The 19,840-nt window shown below is 45.5% G+C and overlaps 1 protein-coding gene across 2 annotated transcripts in view; it reads left to right on the plus strand.

Moving 5' to 3' along the window:
* The window catches only part of NR3C1 (nuclear receptor subfamily 3 group C member 1), a 61,131-nt gene that overhangs the window by 15,463 nt on the left and 25,828 nt on the right, over positions 1-19,840 (plus strand). The gene's annotated exons all lie outside the window — the stretch shown is intronic.

A 19,840-nucleotide genomic window follows, 5' to 3' on the forward strand; every position in this document is an offset into this window, starting at 1 on the left:
GCTGCCCCAGATGTGCCACCAAAAGCAGCCAGACCCTAGTTTGGCAAAAATCAGAATTTTTCTCCAGTTTAACTGCAAGGAATTTGTAGTAAATAGAATAAATATCAATTTAATTGAATTAATACAAATTTTTAACTGAACTATAATCTTTCAAAGTATTTTCTACAAACACAGCATATATTGCTCAAGAAAAATCAGAACTTGATCATGTTCTAGCCATTCCAGTAGTTTAGTTTTCTTTTCCAGCTGCCAGGGATAGAACTCGGTACTCTCCTCTCTCTAATCATCCTTTCCCAGGGAAGGTGATTATGTTTGTTGTTCCTGTGTTAACAATGTGCTGTGGTACTTCAGACTCCTTGTTTTGAAGGTGCGTTAAATCCGAGTGGTTTCCAAGGTGAGAAATGGGGCTGCTTGGAAGGAGCTGGCTCTGGTTTTGGGTGTTTGGAACAGGTTGTGGTTGGGGTCCGGAGGGGCAGAGCTGCGGGGCAGGTCCGGGGCTCCCAGGGCAGATCCGAGGGAGCAGATCCCTCCTCGGACGTTCTCCGTGTGTGCAGTACATTGTGTTACTGCTGTACATTTCCCAGGATGGTGGTGAATCTCTAACAGTTTTCCCAGAATTGTAGTTTTAGTGAATAAAGCTGTTCTCGATGCCAGAGTGGGGAATGGAGTTGGGAATCCTTTGCGTATTTCTGCCCGGAGGGAGTTTCTAATTCTTTCCAATAGAAAGTCATCGTGCAGATACTGCAGAGCATTAATTGCTTGGACTTAGCCTCGCACAACATGTGAAAATTAACAGTAATACAAACAAGCTGATGATGAGACACTGCACTGGGAGACATTGTGTTAAAATAAGAATTATTGGCTTCTCCAGCCTGCATTTTGAAGACCTTTTCGTGCCCATAAGTGAGACCAGGCTGGGAGCAGCTGATGGCTCCGTCCTCCCTGGCTGCTGCTCTGCTCCAGGGCACGTTGCTTTGCTCTTATTTCTGCAGCTCAGTCAGGCAGGGCTTTCAGATAACGTCAAAAGAAGTATTTTTCCGGTTTAAGTCAGTCTTTGGGCAGTGATGTCCTTGCTGTAAGATGCCACAGTTTGTTCACAGAAGTGGAAGAGCAGCGCTGTGTGACCGCACAGCAGTTTCTGTGGCTGGAGCAGGTTCACAAGGAAGGGCTGTTCCCCTGTGCTCACTGCCCCGGACTACCCGAGATGCTCCTTCTCACAGCCCTGTCGCTTGGCCTGAGCACTTGAATTTCTTTGGACTCTTCAGAAGCAGCTGTTCAAACCGAACCTGGCGGTTTGTTGCTGTCACTTTCTGTTCATGGAAGAACTGCAGAACGCTATTACTTTCCTCTTTCTGCAGGTGCCTCACTTGTCACCTGCCTTTATTAATGCCTTTGCAGCATCACGCTCACCAAGCTGCTGCTGTTTGGGGAGGGGCTGTGTCTGTTACCATCCTTCATCTCAAAAATTGGAGTCAAATGTTCCATTATAATTTTGTAGCACTCCAGCAGTGACACATTCACCTTTTATTTTGGATCTCTGAGTAGGTGAAGTCTCTACTTTCTTTTTTTATTATCACTGGTACAGTGAAGACGGGATCATAGAATGTCTTGGGTTGGAAAGGACCTCAAAGCCCATCCAGTGCCACCCCCTGCCATGGGCTGGGACACCTTCCACTGTCCCAGACTGCTCCAAGCCCCATCCAGCCTGGCCTTGGGCACTGCCAGGCATGGGGCAGCCACAGCTGCTCTGTGCCATGGCCTCGCCCAAAATCCCATCTAACCCTTCCCTCTGTCAGTTTAAAGCTTTCTCCAGGCCCATGCAAAAAAGGAAAGTGCCTTTTCTCTCCTTCTAAGTAACCTTTTGCCAGTCCAAGTTTCAGTTTTCAGGCCAGTCTGGATTGTGCAATTGCCTTTGATAAATAAGCAGTGTCTGGGTTTGCATTTGACAGGACAGGCATGTTGGAATTCACTTGGTGAAGCCTTTTGGCTTCTTCATCCCAGTGATGCTTTTTTCTGTTAAATCACCAGCTGTGATTATATCACTTACTGTATGCAAGTCCATTTTAAGTTTTCTGTTATGAAAGTTAGATTAGAAGGCACAAATGGAATGTCCATATTTGACGTTTAATACTTTTAGAGAAGTAACATGCCAGTTTTGTCTCAGGGTAGACATGCAAATGTGAGACAAACATTTTGAGTCACAGCTTTGAAGGCTGTTGGTCAGTCCCAGCCTGTGGGACAAGATTAGAGTGTCTGGTTATGAGAGATGGTCGAGGATCGAGTTTTTTTCTTGACAAACCACGGGTGTTGTAACTGTCCATGGAAAGGCAGAGGAGATCTCGGCCGCTATCACCTGCCAGCTCCTTATCAGCTCTCCTGCAGCCTGTGCCGCTGTAATCACGGAGCAGGATTAGCACGGGCTGGTGGGCATCATGTGCAGCTGCAAATCCAGCCCAGCAGCACCTGCTGCTCCGGGCGTGAGGGATCAAACACCTTCTCGCTGTCTCCGCACACCCACGGTGCCTTTCAGGCTGCCCAGCACAGGATCTGTGTGCTGGCAGGGGTTCCTGGAACCTGCGGTGGGTTTATGCAGCAAGTTTATGTTTGGCTCAGGCTTCTGGGATGGGGGTGCTGGTGACAGAGCCTGTGCTGTCCATGGAGCTCCCAGGGCTGCTCCTCCCAGAACAGCCCCCTGTGTGTGTTGGCAGCAGCCGCTCCCACCGTGCTTGGGGTCAGCGAGGGGCTCAGGCCCAAAGCTTCATCCTTTATATGACAGGGGAGGAGAAGCTGCTTGGAAGAGCCACTGCTCCCTGTTTGTGAGGGTCAGAGACACTTCCCAAAGCCATGCCGAGGCTTCAGCTCCTACTGGCACATGGCTGGTGAAGCCAGGACCTGGACACCAGGATTGTGACTCCCAAATGTCGTGTGCGGTGAAGGTGCTGTGACAGTACAGGACTTGGCTTTCAGCTTTTGGAATATTTGCTAGTCCCCATCAGCAGGGTTTTTTCTGTTGAATCACAAGGTTAAGCTTAGTCTTAAATAACTGAGAGCTCTTGGAAGGAAACAAACATCTATGCTGTGCATCTGCTTCAGGTTTGCATGAGCTCAGTACTTGTGCTTGCTTGAAGAGCACAGAATCCTGAGAGCTGGAGTTTTACATGAGGCATGTACATAGCAGCATTATTTCTCTATAATAATGCAATTCCTGCTTCTATCTAAATGCTCTTGGCTGTTTGATACGTAAGAGTTTTAATTTGATGCTGGATTCTTTAATCATGGTATCTGTTCAGAAGCAAGTGTAGTAGCCATCAGCAATGAATATTTTTATCGTTGTCTGCTTTGTTCTTCCTTCCTCTCTAAACAGAAAACTTGGTTCTTTTTTGGATTCATGGATGCACTCCGGAGTTATCAGTGGTTAGACAACAAGTAAACACGTACTGTACATGGGCTGCTGGCCAGCTGGCCCTGGCAGCCGGCAGCTCAGGACTTGCTTTCAGCCCCAGAAGAATGCCTGTTTGCTTGGTCATTTCCTTTCCTTTCAAATACAAAAAATAAAACTTTTTTCCCTCCAATTAAATTGCTTTCCTGGCCTAAATATTGAAATCAGGGAAAGAGCTCCTCAGATACTGGGACTCGGGCAATTTGGGAGGATGCTTTTAAGTCTCTGTAGAAGCCCTCAAGAAGCAGTCATGCAGATGCTGGGCTGGGAAGTGACCAGGCTTGGAATTCATCTTTTATTTTTTGCCTTTTCTTTGTGGGGGAGTTTAACACTGATTTTTCTCTCCCTGGCTGAGGCCTGCATTGTTTGTGGCAGCTGTGCCTGTGCCGAGGGAGGTGTTGGGGCACACAGAGCCCTCAAGGCCAGTGCCCTGACCACAGGCTGTATCTCTGAGGCTGAGTTTCCTCTGCTTGGAAAATCCCCTTTCACAAGGGTGTTTTGTGCATGGTTTGAGCTCCAAGATGGGGAAGGTGACTCAGAACATCACCTGAAGCACCCTGGGAAGCACCTGGCCACAGTACCCTGGCATTTTGTGCCACTGTGACCAGTTTTGTTCCAATAGTTGAGTGATCAAATTTCTGTCATGTGGAGTTAAAAATGTCTATGCTGTAGGCTGGAGAATAATTAGACTGAAAGCGTGCCTGTAATTGATCTTTTTCTGGTTATTATACTAAAGATCTGCCAGGAAACTTGCTTCCTTTCCTGCATCCCTTTCCTTCTCCCATCAAAGCATGCTCACAAACTCCAAAACAAAATCCTTCTGCTGGGACAGCCTCAGCAGGTGAGCCGAGGCTCGTGGTTGTGGCTCGTTTCTTTGACCAGAGGAGGGTTTTTCCGGGGGCACCAACACAGTGTGTGTATTATTCCTGCCAGCTCATGGGTTCTTCAGCCTGGCTCTGATGGATGGGCAGGTTTGGCAGAGGCTGCCCAGGGAGGTTTGGAGTGCCCATGCCTGGAGGTGTCCAAGGAATTCCTGGACGTGGCACTCAGAGCTCTGGGCTGGGGACAAGGTGGGCATCGGCCACAGCTTGGACTTGATGACCTTGGAGATCTTCTCCAGTTTAAGTGATTCAGTGATTTTGATGGCATCCTTTCACCCAGTGTTCCATATACCAAGGAATTATCACTGGATGTTACAGTACATCTGCTTTTGCAGTGAGCTTTACAGTAATGGTTTCTTACACAGCAGTCTTAGATATCATCTCTCGGCCTCTAGTCTGAGGTCAAAAAGAAATCAGAGGATACCTTGGCAATGGGATTGCAGCAGCAGCACAGGTAATCTTGGGGTTGATTTACTTAATCTACAGAACCCTATTTCCAACTTAATTTTCTCTCTTCCTCTGATCTGTTGGCTCTGTCCACGTAATGCTGTTTTGCAATAGCAGTTGCATTTCTGGCAACTTCTGGGCTGGTTTTCCCTCCTTGGGGTGACAGAGCTGCCTCCGCACACCCGCAGTCGCCCCCGCTCGTGGTACAGTGGTGAGGGGGAAAGTCTGGGTTGGAACATATGGATGTGTCTTGTGAGCTTCTTGAGAGGCTGGAGCAAGTCTAAGGAGAGATCCAACATTCTGTATCTTGGGAAATCAGAATAGCGGAGGTTTTCAGAAGAGTGAAGACTGATGATAGGAGCCACCTTCTTTTCCAGCTGCCTCCAGTAAGTGTCAAGTAAAATGCTTATTTTTATTTCCTACAGCAAGGGTGAGAGGGAGCTTGCCTTTAAAAAGTGTGTGAAAACTTTCTTTTCATATTGTAATTCAGGATTGAATTTAAAGGCTGGTTTTGAAAGCAGTGGAATACTTAGTGGAAACTGGTTTTGAGTGGTTTACTTCATTATTAATTTTCCATTTGAACACTTTAAAGCCTATCAAGCCCGTTTCCCATCTTCACAATCACATTGAGATTACTTGGTGGTTTCTCTGATCTTCTCAAGGCCTTTGCTTTCTGTAAATGACAGTCCCTGTGATATTTATAAAACTGTTTTTTACTTGGTGGTGTTATTAAAAAATGTCAAGCAGAAAAAGTCAGTCTGGGAGGAACGAATTTGGTTATTTCTGACTTTGCAGCACTCTCGGGTGGCTCTCACTGGGATAAGGAAGAGGCTGGTACTGCAGCAAGAGAGCAGTAACCATGGGTTTATGCCGTGGCTTGGGAGTTTTGGGGGGAAGAAAGCATATTACTGGCTGCAGTTAAGGCTGTAATGAGTCCTCTGCCAGGCTGCCATGTGCAGTCCCTGCAGGGCTGCAGGCATCTGAATACGTTACATTCCCATAATACACTGACTGTCTGGAAAAGACCTGCCCGTACGTGCGGGGCGTGTGCAGGTGAACACAGCCACAGGTGCTCCCCTCAGGGCTGCTCCTTAGCCCCCTGCAGCCCAGGAACAGTGGGCTCCATCGTGGAGCTGGGATTTATCACCTGGTGTTAGCATTGAGCCGTGGAATTTGTCCCTTCATCAAAGTCCATGAAATATTTCAAGTTTTTCTTACAACGCCTAAAAACACTACCAGGTCATGGTTTGAGGCTCGGCCTAATCATGAGATTTAGTTGGTAGTTTCCTTCCAAATACTAAAAATAAAACTCTTTTCCTCCAATTAAATTGCTTTCCTGGCCTAAATATTAAAATTAGGGAAAGAGCTCCTCAGATATTGGAGCTTGGGCAATTTGGAAAGCAGCTTTTGAAGTCTTTGAGAGAAAGTCGTGCAGATCACAGAATCCCAGAATCACTGAGGTTAGAAAAGACTTCCCAAACCAGGGAGTCCAAGCTGTGCCTGATCCCCACCCTGCCCCCAGCCCAGAGCTCTGAGTGCCACGTCCTGCCCTTCCTTGGGTGCCTCCAGGGTTGGGCACTCCAAACCTCCCTGAGCAGCCCCTTCCAAACCTGCCCATCCATTATCCCAGGCTGAAGAACCCACGAGCTGGCAGGAATATTATTTTCTTTTTCTTTTCTTTGTGGAGCAGTTAAGGCCCATTTTCTCTCCTTAGCTGAAATCAGAAGTGCTGCTTTGTTCTTTAGCTCTTCTGCACATACATTTCTCAGCCCAGAACAGATTTTCTGAGAAAAGACAGAGTCTCTTAATTGTCAGCCCTTAAGTGAAGCTGAAGGAGAAGTGCCAGATGCTGCAGGATTCGTGATTAAAGTTGCAAGAATAAGCAATCCAGGGAAACACTTAATCATTGTCTCCTTGGAAAGGCCAACCTGCTTATCTCCAGCACCAGCTCCAACTGAGGTGAGGAGCTGCAGCCCTTTGCCTTGTTCTGGTATTTCCTTATGGATTGATGCAGGGGGAAAAGGGGTTAAATTGTGACTTCTCCAAGCTTTTTGAAGCACCACAGCTTCCAAAATACCGAGCAGTAGCAGCAATAATGAAGTTGGTGGGTCTGTTCTTGTCATGTTATCAGTTACTGGTATTTCTCTCGTGGTGCTTCCTGGGTTTTTATTCCAGAACCAGGTACAGGTTCCACATACAGAATAGGGGTGAGAGGAAGATCTGTATTACAGGTAGGAGTAGCTGTAGATAATGATGACGTGTTCAGCATCACGAATAAGAAAATACAAAACTTAAGACATTCTTTCCTGTCAATTTGATGATAATTTATATTCAGGCGTTGGTTAATCTCATCTAAATTCAGGTGTGCTGAGGACTCAAATTTAAGAGCATAATTATCCATAGTTCAGTTTTCTCCATGAGGCAGTGGGGAGGAGAAACAGGCTTGGATTATTCTTTGCTGTTCAGTGATTCTCTGTATTGCCAGGTAAGAGTTCATTGTCACGATACTTCTAAAATTAGTACTTCTTTTGGTTCCTGAAGTGAGATTAAATTAATTTGGAGGGCAAAACTGACCCTAAATATTTTTTTCAATATATTATTCTTAGGATGTGTTAGTTATTTTTCATTTTCTGTGGCAGTGATTTATTTCTTGATAGTCTCAGTTATACTTTACAGATTGGTCATGTGAGACACTGAAACATTACGACTTTGTCCATCCTGCATGATCCATATATTGTCTTAACTTTTAACCTGGTTTGTCTCTCAGGCAGATCCTTTATTATGTTGCTACAAGTAGATTGGATGGTGGAAACTTCCCCAGGCAAGGTGAAAGGGAAAAGCCCTGTGTGTGGTGGGATGACTCCATAAAAATGGAGGGCTCCTATTCTCCTGGGAAAGCAGTGGGATGACTCCATAAAAACGGAGAGCTCCTTCTCTCCCAGGAAGGGCCAGCGCAGCAGATTCCTGCCTGACACTCCACTGGGTACCGCTGGCAGCCATGTGCATGCAGCCACAAACCTGTGCCAGGTGAATCCCTTTCCAGACATGGCTTTGTCTGCAGGTTTAAGCAGGGCCCTCCCCACACAAAAGAGTTAAGTGTGCAGTCAGAGCTGGGTTTGTTCCTGTTGCAAACGTGTTTGTCAGCGTGACCTTTGTTTGATGTTTCTCAGGCAGAACATGTAAGTGACATAAGAGCAGTGAAGACATTGTCAGACAGATTTTAGTGCAGCCTGGAAATACAGCGAGGCTTTGGTCATACATGTATTTATTGCACCTTAAAAATACTCCTGGGGTAGCTGCACCTTGTGGGGGCTGTTCAGAACCTGGGTGGGAGCGCTGTGCTGGGGGAGCCAGGCTGCTGCCAGCCCTGTGCTTTTGGAGCCCTGGTTGTGTTGATGAGTCTGGAGTCTCATGTGCTGCTTTGCTCTGAACCACTGTTAAAAAGAAGGAAAGATTAACCTCTTTCCTGTGTCCTAAAGATGTTTTGTTTTGGCATTAATTTCTCTAAAGCCCCACGAATCTGAGAGAAGCTTTCCAAGGGTAGAAAAGCTTTTGTCTGAGGGAGCCTCATCCCAGCGTTGGAGTTTGCTGAGCCATTGGATCAGTGTCTCTCAAAGACACAATAGCAGTTGAAGTTATTGCACTGTTAAAGCAATGCAGAAATGCTTGTTTAAACCAGGATATTGTGTTTTAGATAAAAGCACCTCCATGTGCTTTTCATTTGAAAACATAAGGCTTTCTGAATGTCAGCATCTCCAGTTATTTGGAGTTAAAAGCTTGTTCAGCGTGTGTGATTGCACCTGTATGGGGTCTGCACCCTGGGAGTTTCAATACTGCCTTGGTTTGTTTCTCTGGTACTTGCTGCTGAAAAAGCTGATTATAAAGCTGATACTGAGGTTAAATGAAGTTGTACCCCAGTGAGGTCTTCTCAGTAATGTCTGATTGAAATGGATCTTTTTTTTCTCCTTTGCTTTATGTTAATATTTTTTAAAGGTAGGATTGTTGGATTGACTGATCATCTGATGGGTTGAAGGAATTTGCTGATAAACTTCCATTTTTTTCCCACCCTGTCCTGCGTCTAGCTTTGTCAGATTTTTGTCTCTGATACTCTCTTTTCAGGTTCCCACAGCTTTGAAACCCTTCCTAGCTGCAGCTCAAAAAGCATTTTTTGGTATTTTTATATTGTTTGATTTCATCAATAATAGGGGAAACTGATGTACCTGTTCTCCTGTGTAATTATGCTTATGTAAGGAGATAAGGACTTAATACATAGTCTTAAAAACTGAATTAAACACCTGTTTTCTTCAGGTGCTGAGTAGAGTGAGCTCACCTTCCGACCCCAGCATGCAGTGCGTTCTGCCTTTCCCATATTTTGGTAGTAAACATCCAGTAATTTTTCCATAAGGAATACTGCATTCAGCTCTCATACTGGAACAGTCTTTAGATGACTTCAATATATTATTCTTAGCATGTATTAGTTACTTTTCATTTAACATCATGCAGCTGTGAATGCAATATATACTCCATTGAGTTAATCTTGAGTAATGACCATAGTTAAAATGTTTGATCTGAGCTGTTGTGACATGTTCTAATTCAGGAAAAGAAAAGAGTTTCCCAGCAGGAAAGTTCTTAATACTTCTCTGAAAGAATGTTGGGATTCCCACTGCTGGACACTTGAATAAGTTCAGCCCCGAAGACAGGGGAGAAGAGGGATCGTGTGGAGGACTCGGGGTCTGTCTGTCCCTGTCGTGGTGGTTGTGTGAGAGAGTAAACAGCCCATTAATGAAGTTTACAGATGGAGTTTAATTGGGAGGGGTTCCCAGCGCTGCTCAGGAAGAGAAAATACACAAAGAGGCAGAGATGAACAATGTGGCCAGGAAACGGTGCGAGGTTCAGCAAGGAAGGAATAGAGCTTCCTTCAGCTGACAGGGAGGGGAGAGGACAGAGGGAAGTGGGTAAATTAATACGAGAAACCCGGTAGAGAGAAAGAAGGCAGGAGCTAAAAGTATTATGGGGGGAAAAAAGCAAACCACAAAGAAGCCCAAACCCCCAGGGTGAGAATTGCCTGTAAAGGCTGGGTGTGGGCATCAGGAGGGATGTGGTGAAACATCTTTATAGCCTTGAATATGTGACATGGTTGCCAAGTGGAAATAAAAGCAGGTAATAACCTACTGTGTGTGCATGTTATAGCAGAAATTGTATCTGTAATTGCTTAACAGTGTTGACAAAAGTAATTATAGCACTCTACTGGATAATTCAATAAAGTTGACTTAAAAGTGCCATGGAAATTACATACAATATACACATCATACAGGTCTGGGGTGCTGCTCCTTGCTTGTCCTTCTGAGAATATGACACAAGTTTCTGTGGCTGATTTTGTGTCAATAAACAAACTTAGGATGTGCTTTTCTTCCTATTCATGCGGGGAAGAGTGGTTTCTTATTTGTTCTTTGCATCCACTGTGTCAGAGGCCAGTTAAAATGAAGTGAAACCGTGTTCTGAAGGATGGTAAAAGTGCTTGTAAGAGTTTGGGAAATGCTTTTTAAACAGGTTTGCTCAGTTTTAAGCTCTGTTAGGTAGACACCCAGATCTGGATATGAAAGATAAAATGCACCAAAAACTAAATGTAAAACAGAAAAGAAAAGCTTTTGGTAGGGTTTGGGGGGAGGCCTCAGCCTCTCCCTCAGGCCCCTAAACCATCACTGTGCTCATCCGTAAGCAACTCTCTGATTTTTAAATCACCAGGAATTTTGAGTTTGCTCCTTATCTTTCCTGCAAGAATTCCTGTTCCCTCTGCAAGATGGTAAAAAAGAATCTTTACCCTTTCAAGTGACGTTAGTGCTCATGACTAAATGGGGAACACAATCCACACGAGCTGGCGCCGCACCTCAGCTCGGGCCCGTGGCGCTGACAGCAGCTTGCAGTCGTCATTCTTGTGACTAAGATCTCAAAATCATCACAAGTATTTTCGTCTTCCAGCAAAGTACCCAGGATATGATGTTTTTATTGGTTTTTGTTTGTTTTTCATGCTCTTGAAAGCCGTCACAAAAGCCGATTGCATCCTGGCATGTTTATTGTAGCAAAGCCCAGGCTCCCTTCCCACTGCACTTCTCATTAAAGCCAGCTCAAGCTCCTCCTCGGCTCATTTCTTTAGCTGCTGATGGAAATAAGTGGATGTAACAATGAATTTCCCTCTCAGGGGATCAAAACATACTGAATACATACCTGGAACTGGAGTGGAAACACAGTGAGCTGAGTAAACAGTTTGAAAACAACAGGAATGAACCTTCAGTATGAATTCCTGTTGGTAAATGCAAATTGTCTGTGTAGCAAGTTCATTTCATATCACATCCCTGTGGAAACAAACCAGTACAGCTTATGGGCATCTCTTCTGCCAAATACAAGTGTATCTTCAGTACTGAAGCAGTAACTTCTGGGGGTTAAATCTTTTCTTTTTTAGCTGTAGGTTGAGCACTGGCAGAAGCAGATGACCAGTGTGCCCACTGACCATCCAAAATTTCAGGAATATGTTACTGTTAGAAATACAGTTCTCATTCACCAGTTTATTTATTTTGGGGAAAAAGGTTTGCTTCTCCTTCCTACAGATATTGGGAATATAACAGACATGTTTTAAACCATGAGGTAGATTTTGATTTTTTAGCAGGTTCTGCTAAAAGCAAATGTCACTGAAGGAGAGTATTTTTCTTGCTTACATGCCTTGTTTAAACTCTGTTTGGGCTGCTTTCTTTTTGGTCCACTGGTGTTTTTTGAGCTTCTGGACTCCTGTTCAAAGTTTAAAGAACAATAACCAGTCAAATGTAAAATAATGTCAATTGAACCGACCGATGACTCAACAGTCAACCAAGTCATCCTGGCCCTGCACCAAATGGACCGAGGCCAAAACCTAAAGTTGGCACCAGTCCCCATCCCTCTTCTCCATAGATTTGCACTGAAGCAGAGCCCAGAGTGCAACACGTTGGTTAATATTCCGTAATAAAGTGCTGCACGTGTAAATGCGTGCTTCCCATTGACACAGCCCGTGCTGGGGGAGGACACGTCGTGCAGGGCTGCCTCCAGAAGGATGGGGAAACAGGGAAACAGGGTTTGTGCACTGAGGAATTCAGCAGCCTCAGGTGCTTCAGTGTCAGTTCCCCTCTGAACAGAGCTTCCTGCAAGGACTGGAGAAGAAATGAAGGAACTGCTTCTCTTGCCCTCTCTTCATCTTTCCCTTCTCTTCTTCTTCTTCCTGCTCAGAGTTAAGGTTTTATTTCTACTCTTTTATTTATGTTTGAGTTACATTACTTTTAGTTTCTTTCTTTATATTTCTTCTGATTTTTGTTATTGTTGTAAAGCAGGAATTAGCTCTGCACTGCTGCTAAAAGCACGAACTGGTGAATGAATCCCTGTGTCCACATTGATGCAACCCCAGGTCCAGATCACTGTTAGATGTTCCACTGGCAGCAGGAGAGTCTTGATTTTGTTGTGTTTTTTCAGAATAGGAGAAATGAGCTTCCTAATTACAAGTCTAAATTTATTTATAGCTTGGTGATTATTTGACTATGGAAGGACTATACTGTAGCTTTGGGGCTTTTCAACCTGGAGAAGGGAAGGCTCCAAGGGACCTTGAAGCCCCTTCCGGTGCCTAACGGGGCTCCAAAAGAGCTGGAGAGGGACTTTGGACAAGCAGTGACAGGACAAGGAGAATGGCTTCCCACTGCCAGAGGGCAGGGTTAGATGGGATATTGAGAGTGGGGAGACCCTGACACAGGTGCCCAGAGAAGCTGTGTCTGCCCCATCCCTGGCAGTGTCCAAGGCCAGGCTGGACAGGGCTTGGAGTGCTCTGGGATGGTGGAAGGTGTCCCTGCCCTTGGCAGGGGGCCTTTAAGATCCCTTCCAATCCAGACCATTGTGGCATTCTATGATTCTGCTGCAGTTTAGTTTAATCTTTTACTGCCTTCCTTTCTGTACCATTAATATTTTTCCTTGTATGTTAGAATCAGCTTTCCAGATGTCTCTCTCCTTTCCCAGCAGCATCATTTTGGCAGCCTGCACACCGTCCTGTGATTGACACGAGCACTGGACACAGCTCACGCTGAGGTCATTAATGGAACAAGTCCTGTTTAATATTTTAAGTTCAGTTCCTCTGGTACAACATTAATGTGGGCTGGAATAAGGGGTCAGATCTGATATATGCTGACTGTGTAGGAAGAGCCAAAATGCTGTGGCTGCTCTGAGCTCATAGATCTCTTGTGATCACTGCAGAATGTCTCAGCGCAGTTCTACTGCTGTTGAATTCTGAGTGCTGGCCCATGGAACTGGTGTGTTAAAGGGTCAGTGTTAAGACAATGCATTTTTGGGCGGTATCTTGGCTCGTGGTTAGTTTGCAAGGTTCAGAAAACGAAAAAACTGCTTCCAAGACAGATGAAGCACCTCTGAGTTTGCCGAGGTCTGAAACAGAATCTCAGAATCACTGAGGTTGGAGAAGACTTTTAATGTTATCGAGTCCCAGCTGTGCCCGATGCCCACCTTGTCCCCAGCCCAGAGCTCTGAGTGCCACCTCCAGCCCTTCCTGGGACACCTCCAGGGATGGGCACTCCAAACCTCCCTTGACAGCCCCTGCCAAGGCCTGAGCACCCTTTCCATGGGGAAATTCCTGCTGCTGTCCACCCTGAGCCTCCCCTGGCCCAGCCTGAGGCCGTTCCCTGTCCTCCTGTCCCTGTTCCCTGGGAGCAGAGCCCGACCCCCCCGGCTGCCCCCTCCTGTCAGGGACTTGTGCAGAGCCACAAGGTCCCCCCTGAGCCTCCTTTCCTCCAGCCTGAGACATTTCTTGGGATGAACTGAAAATAAAAATAAAAAATCTAATTCTGCTCAGACTTTTGCACTTTATTGTGCAGTGCATTGTTCTTGCAGCTGTCCTGGTCCTGCACCTCAGTCTGTGAGCACCGAGTGTGTCCCTGTGCCAGCAGAGTGCGATGTGTCCGTGAGACAGAGTCTGGGAAAGGCAGGTTTGAGATGATCCACAGTCTGTGAATCATGTAGATCAAATGGCTGTTTTGTCATCCAGAAAGGTGTAAGCAATTTGTATGGCCCAGCATAATTTGATTCCATGTTTTCATGTAAAGTTTGTATTTAAGTCTAAAGGTACTGGCCTTTGTCTGGCTCTTTTTTTTTGCTGCCTCTTTATTTAAGGAAGCAAGGGTGCACAATGAAATTAAAAAAGCAACACAAAGCTTTGGAAAAATGCACCTAAATTGATTCATATAGAAATGAATTCTAACTTTGAAGGTAGGACTTTTTGGCTGCTTTAATGGAGCACTGTAATAAATATAAAAGTTTAGAACATATAATTTAATTATCATATTCTGGCCATAAATTGCTTTAGGTCTGTAGTACATTTAAAATCCCAAGAACTCTGGCTGAGGTTGCAGCTGCAACATCAATTACCATTTATCCATTCCAAGAAAGCTTTGCCTGTGCCCTTGAAACCTTTGTGTCCTGGAGAGGCTCCAGTGGGAGCGCGCGGCCGCTCCGCTCCGGGCACGGCTGCTCCGGCATCGCTCCGAGGGATGCCAAGATGGGAGCGGGCGCCATTTCACCGCAGGACGAGGGCCGGCCTTGGGGCCAGTGCCTCAGGAGCTGCCAGCAGCTCCTCAGTGCTTCCAGAGAGCTCAGAGTCACCTTGGCAGGATGCTCCTCCAAGACTGGGGAAGAGATGTCGTGCAGGCTTGCAGAGGGCTGGAAGCGCCGCTGGCCGTGGGGAGCCAGCGCTGCCGCACAGTGGGTTTGCTCCGTGTGTCGTGCTGGGAATCTGCACAGTCCTGTTCTGTTCCCGTGCTGTTGGTATTTGCCAGCAGTGTTTGTTTGACTGGACAAACCCACAAATCCTGCAGCCGGCTTCAGTTGTATGAAGGGATGGTAAAAGGTGTGTTCTGCAGGTGGAGGGCGATTCCGGGACTTTGCTACTTTGGGTATGTCTCATATTTTAAATTTTTCTGTGAGTTAGAACCCCAGTAGTCCCCTGACAATAGCATTTATGGGGTCAGGAGGAGGGACAGTTCCTGTCCCCCTGACTGCACACCAGAGTTTCTGTGCCATGAGTTTCTGGCTGCGGCAGTGAAAGAAATTTGGCTGTGGCCTTCCGGAGTGACACATCCCTCATGGTGGCATTATCTTGGCCGTGTCATAGACATGTTGCACGAAATGAGACCGTTAGTTCAAAATCTGATTTCCTGGCTTATCAGTGGTTTTTTTAATACAGTGTTTATCTGGGTGTGTGATAAAGGAAACCGTGTTAATCGTCCTGGTTCTCAGAGCAGCTGGAAACCAGAAATGCTGGGGGCTTTTATTCACAGGCTTTGCTTAAATACTCATAAGTATTTTTCATTTGTTACGGCACCACTGAGGACATGCTTGTTGTCAAGACCAGCAGTCCTACCAAAAACCATCCAGGTCTCCATTTTAAACAGAAAATAGGAAAGAGGACTGAAGAATAGGTGGGTCTGTAAGGAAGTTATGTGGAGGGAGGATTTGTGGCTTTGTGAGCAGTCAGCACCCCAGGACAGCTTGGCTTGGGGTCTGTCACCGTGTGGTTTGTGCCTCTGGCAGTCGCTCCGTGCCCCCTCTGTGGCACCCAGCCAGCCCAGGGCTGGCTCTGTGTCTGCAGAGTTCAGGCAGCCTGGGAGGAAAACCTGGGTTCTTACCAATTTTCAGTCTGTTCAAAATGAAGTGAAAACGTTTCAAGAGACAGAGGAAACCAGTGGTTCAGGTTCTCAGCAAAATGCCTTTCTGGAATTATTTCCAATTGGCAAACATGCTTCTGTTTTAATAGTCATGACAAGTCTAGTGTCAACAGCCTTGGATTAAAATTTGTTCCTGCTTGAATTGAAAACTACTTCCCTGCCTAAGAGGATATAAAAATAATTAATACTTTCTCTAGTTAATGAAGAAATAATTAAACAATTCAAAAAATGTAATCAGTCGATGTCCACAGCCAAATGTTTACATTGTACTCATTGCTGGAAGATAAGGAGGAGGCCCAGATGGCAATGACATTGAAAATGGTTTCTTTACTCTTAGTTCGGTGATACCACTTACACCAGTAAGTAACTTGCTTTTAGGAATACATTCCCAGTAGTTGGTTCCGTTGTGCTGCAGAGCCAGGATGTGTGCTTGGCTGTGTTTTGGTGTCTGGGTGGGTCAGGAGTGAACTCCTGTTCGGACAGAATGTGATGCAGGCTGACCATCCCTTTTGTGCACCAGTGGTAAAAAGAGGTGCGGGCTGTAGGCTGGAAATGATCTGTAATTTTGGTTTCTGAAAGTGTTCCCCTTGTCATTGTCTCACTAGAGTTGTTTTTCATAGGATCAGAGAATCATGCAATGGTTTGGGTTGGAAGCGACCTTAAAGCCCATCCAGTGCCACCCCTGCCATGGGCAGGGACACCTCCCACTGTCCCAGACTGCTCCAGCCCCAATGTCCAGCCTGGCCTTGGGCACTGCCAGGGATCCAGGGGCAGCCCCAGCTGCTCTGGGCACCCTGTGCCAGGGCCTGCCCACCCTCACGGGGAAGAATTTCTCTACAATATCTAATCTAAACCTACACTTGAAAGTTCAATAATTTTGTGATTTTCATTTAATAATGAAAAGTAACAGGAGGGTGGTATATTTTTAAAATTATATTTCAGTGTTAGTAGCTTCAGCACATGGCGCCGTGCCCATTCTGTGTCTTGGGGAGGTTTTATGTTCTTCACAGTAAAGAGAAAAAGAAGAGAGACAAGCAAATGTTCTCCTCAGCAGTGCCCACCTGCACTGGGAGGTTCCTTCTTCTCAGAGTGACTCCCTCCTCCACTGCATCTGCTGCGTGTCCGTGGCTGGTGGCAGGGTTAGAGCCCGGTGGTCCCTGTCTGTGTGTCCCTGCTGGCCAGGGCTGTGACTGTGACCATCCCCTGGCAGGACCTCGAGACAGGAACCCTCCCCAGAGCCATTACCACACCCGGCTGTGGTGCAGGTGACCCTTGAGCCGGGGTTGAAGTCTCTGGTGAATGATTAACCCCGAAATGGCTTCAGTTAAACAGCTTGGTTTCTGCAGAGCTCGTTACCAGGCGGCATCTTCTTTAAGCCTTCCCATTTCACCCCCTTCATTAAAGCTTCCCATTTTGCCCCCATGTGTCCCCTTGACTGGAAACCATAAACACATCTATACAAATAAATAAAATCAGATTGTATTTGAATAGTTTCTGAAAAATACTTGGGAATGTACTAAGTTTAGTACCCCATACCAATACCTTGCCTCCCAAAATTAAAGTGAATCAAAGTTTTTACAGATTTGGAACCCTGAAAATTGGGAGGTTTTTTCCTCTCTCATCTATGCTGCTTGACTTTTTCTTTTATCTACATAAGATTCATAGTTTATTAGGGTTCTGCTGAGTTGAAAACAATTTTTGTAAATACTGAAAGATACTCTATTATTGTATTATCTCAGAGTGTAATTTCCCTGCCTTACCTCTTCCTTAGGAAGTGGTCATTTGCCTTTTACTGTGTATAACTTTATAGGTGAGAGATTTATATTAAATGTCAGCCTGGTTAGCTGTGGCTCCTGCAGGAGCCCTGCTGCCCTGCAATCCCTCCTGGTGGTGTTTTACAAGTGGGGCTGTCTGGCAGCTCTCCACACGGTTAGTAAATATTGCCCTTATCTGATACAGCCAGGCTGGGAAGATATGCCAGGAGCCCGGATTAGATTGCTGGCTACTGCTTTATTAATCAATGTAATCATTTATTTTTAGTTTTCGAAGTCATATCATCTGTTTTCTTTCTCATATTACATTTTCTGGGGTGCTAGTACAGAAAATGAGCCCTGTTTAAAAATTAACGGTGATTGAAAAGTTTCAGTGGAATATGTTTGGCACTGTCACGGTTTCCCTGACAGCTGATGAATGTTTCCTTAAAAATGCTTTTGTCAGAAATTTGAGAGGTATAAAGAGCTTTATTTTTGTATCTAAATTAGCTGTCTTCAAAACTATACATAGAAAGATGTTTCCATCTTTTTCTGGTTTTAATAATTTTATAGAAGCAAAGTTCTCAAGTTATATATTCCTTATTTAAACTCATAGCTCCCAGCCTGTACTTCAATGTTTAATCTGAGATATTTAGTCTTAGAAAAGGAGCTACTGGGCCTAAACCTTTAGAGAAAATAAGGCATCTTAGAGTAGCTGTTGACCAGACAGCGATTGCTGCTTGTAGAAAGGGTATTGCTTGGTTTTAAGGCAAGTGTTGGGTTTTTTAATTGTTTTTTTTTTAGCATATGACGCTAAAAGTAGAGAAACAATTTCATTTCTTCTTCCAAATGTATCAGTAATCTGGGGAGAGAAGAAAAAAAAACCAAGAAAGTAGTATGTGTATCACATGAAAGGAAGCAAAGCTTTGAGGTCAAAATTATTTGTCTGATTAAACAGGAAAGCTGTGAGAGAGCAAAGAACCAAGGATGGCTCTCAAGCCTGAGGTTCTCCTCTCGTCTCTGGGTTCCTTCTGATATCTCCATGGACCAGCAGACCTGCCCAGAGCCATCACAGCAGAAATAGGTGTGAATCCTCAGCTTCCTTACCCATGAGGTCTCTGTTCCTGCAGCCCCACAGCCACGAGCTCCAGGCAGTCCCCTGCTCAGAGGGGCCGTGCCGTGCCCCTCCATGCTTGCAGTGCTGTTCCTAGAGGTCCGTGCACTTGAGGAAGGCAGGCACGCTGTCAGTGAAGATGCATGTTTGTACCGACATCAGATAGATGGAACTGGCTTGAATTACATTCTACCATGACTTGGATGCTGAGGGCTGGGTTGTGCAACCAGAGGGGTTTATTAAAGCTCACTGCTCTTTAGAAGAAGACAAATTAATTGGAAAAGCCATGCCATGGCTCATGAACAGGGGCACAGTCCGTCAGTGAGCCCTGCTCCAGCTGACAGACACGCTCGTGGGGCTTGGCAGCCTCGTGGCTGAGTCGTGCAGGAGATGTGTTGCAGCATTCCACAGATATTTTCTGAATGCAGAGGAGCGATGTGACAGATTTGAGTTCTTTTCCAAGTTCTGGAAAGAAGCATTCTTCCCTTTGGGAAAAAAAGGGCCTTTTTCTTCCCTTTTTCCTGAGATTTGACTCATTCTCCTCCATTCCTGCTGCCAGCCTTTCCTACTGAGGGCTTTGCACCACCCTTGTTCTGGTCTTACTCTCCTCTCTTCTTCCCACTGCCCTTCTAGCATGTTGGAGCTGTTGCTGTGTTGCTGTCTGGTGTTTTCTCCTCTGCTCAGCCCTCTCTGCTCTGGGACACAGCTCAGCTTCTCCCCAGCTCAGACACTGGTTTTAGGGGGTCTACACATCCCTTAGGTCTTTGCTTGCCTGTGCTGTCTCATTTTTCCCCCCTAACGCAAGTAATTTTCATTTCTCTCTGCCTTCTGGTTCCATTTTTGTCAAAGTGAGAACTTCATTGACACATTTATTCTGGTTTGACTTTGATCCCTCTGTATTTGAGTGGGAGGATCCTGCTCCTTGTCTTTTGATTCCCTCAATCCCTATAGGAAAGATCAAACACAATGGCAAAGTCCTTTGAATCACTGGATGGGCCATTTCTCAGGTGCTCTCTGGGGATGGGACATACAGGACCTGTGCAAAAGCAGAGCTCCCAGGTGTTGGAATGTTATAATTTGGGATGGAATTTTAAGGTTTGTGTGAGCGTGTTAGAACTGTGGGTTTTTTTAAATGTGTGACCAAATCTGGTCAGACTTCCTCGAGGAGAGGAAAAGGAATTTTCCATGCAAAAGCCATCCCACATACAAATGTTAAGCCCACATCAGGGAACGTGGATGGTCTGGAGAGTTTCCAAGGAAAGGCACCAAAGTCTTAAATAAAAGTGTCATTTTTCTAGCTTCATCTGGAGAGTGGCTGGAACCCTGGTGAACAGGATTTTCTGTGAAAATCAGTTTCAAGTAAAGCAGACTATACAGAAATTGTATTTTAGGAGTTCCAAACTTAGTTGGAAATCACAGAATGGTTGGGTTTGGAAGGGACCTCTGGAGATCATCCAGTTCAACCCCCT

This window comes from Aphelocoma coerulescens, chromosome 13 (genome assembly GCF_041296385.1).
Source record: "Aphelocoma coerulescens isolate FSJ_1873_10779 chromosome 13, UR_Acoe_1.0, whole genome shotgun sequence".
In the NCBI taxonomy this organism is placed as follows: Eukaryota; Metazoa; Chordata; class Aves; order Passeriformes; family Corvidae; genus Aphelocoma; species Aphelocoma coerulescens.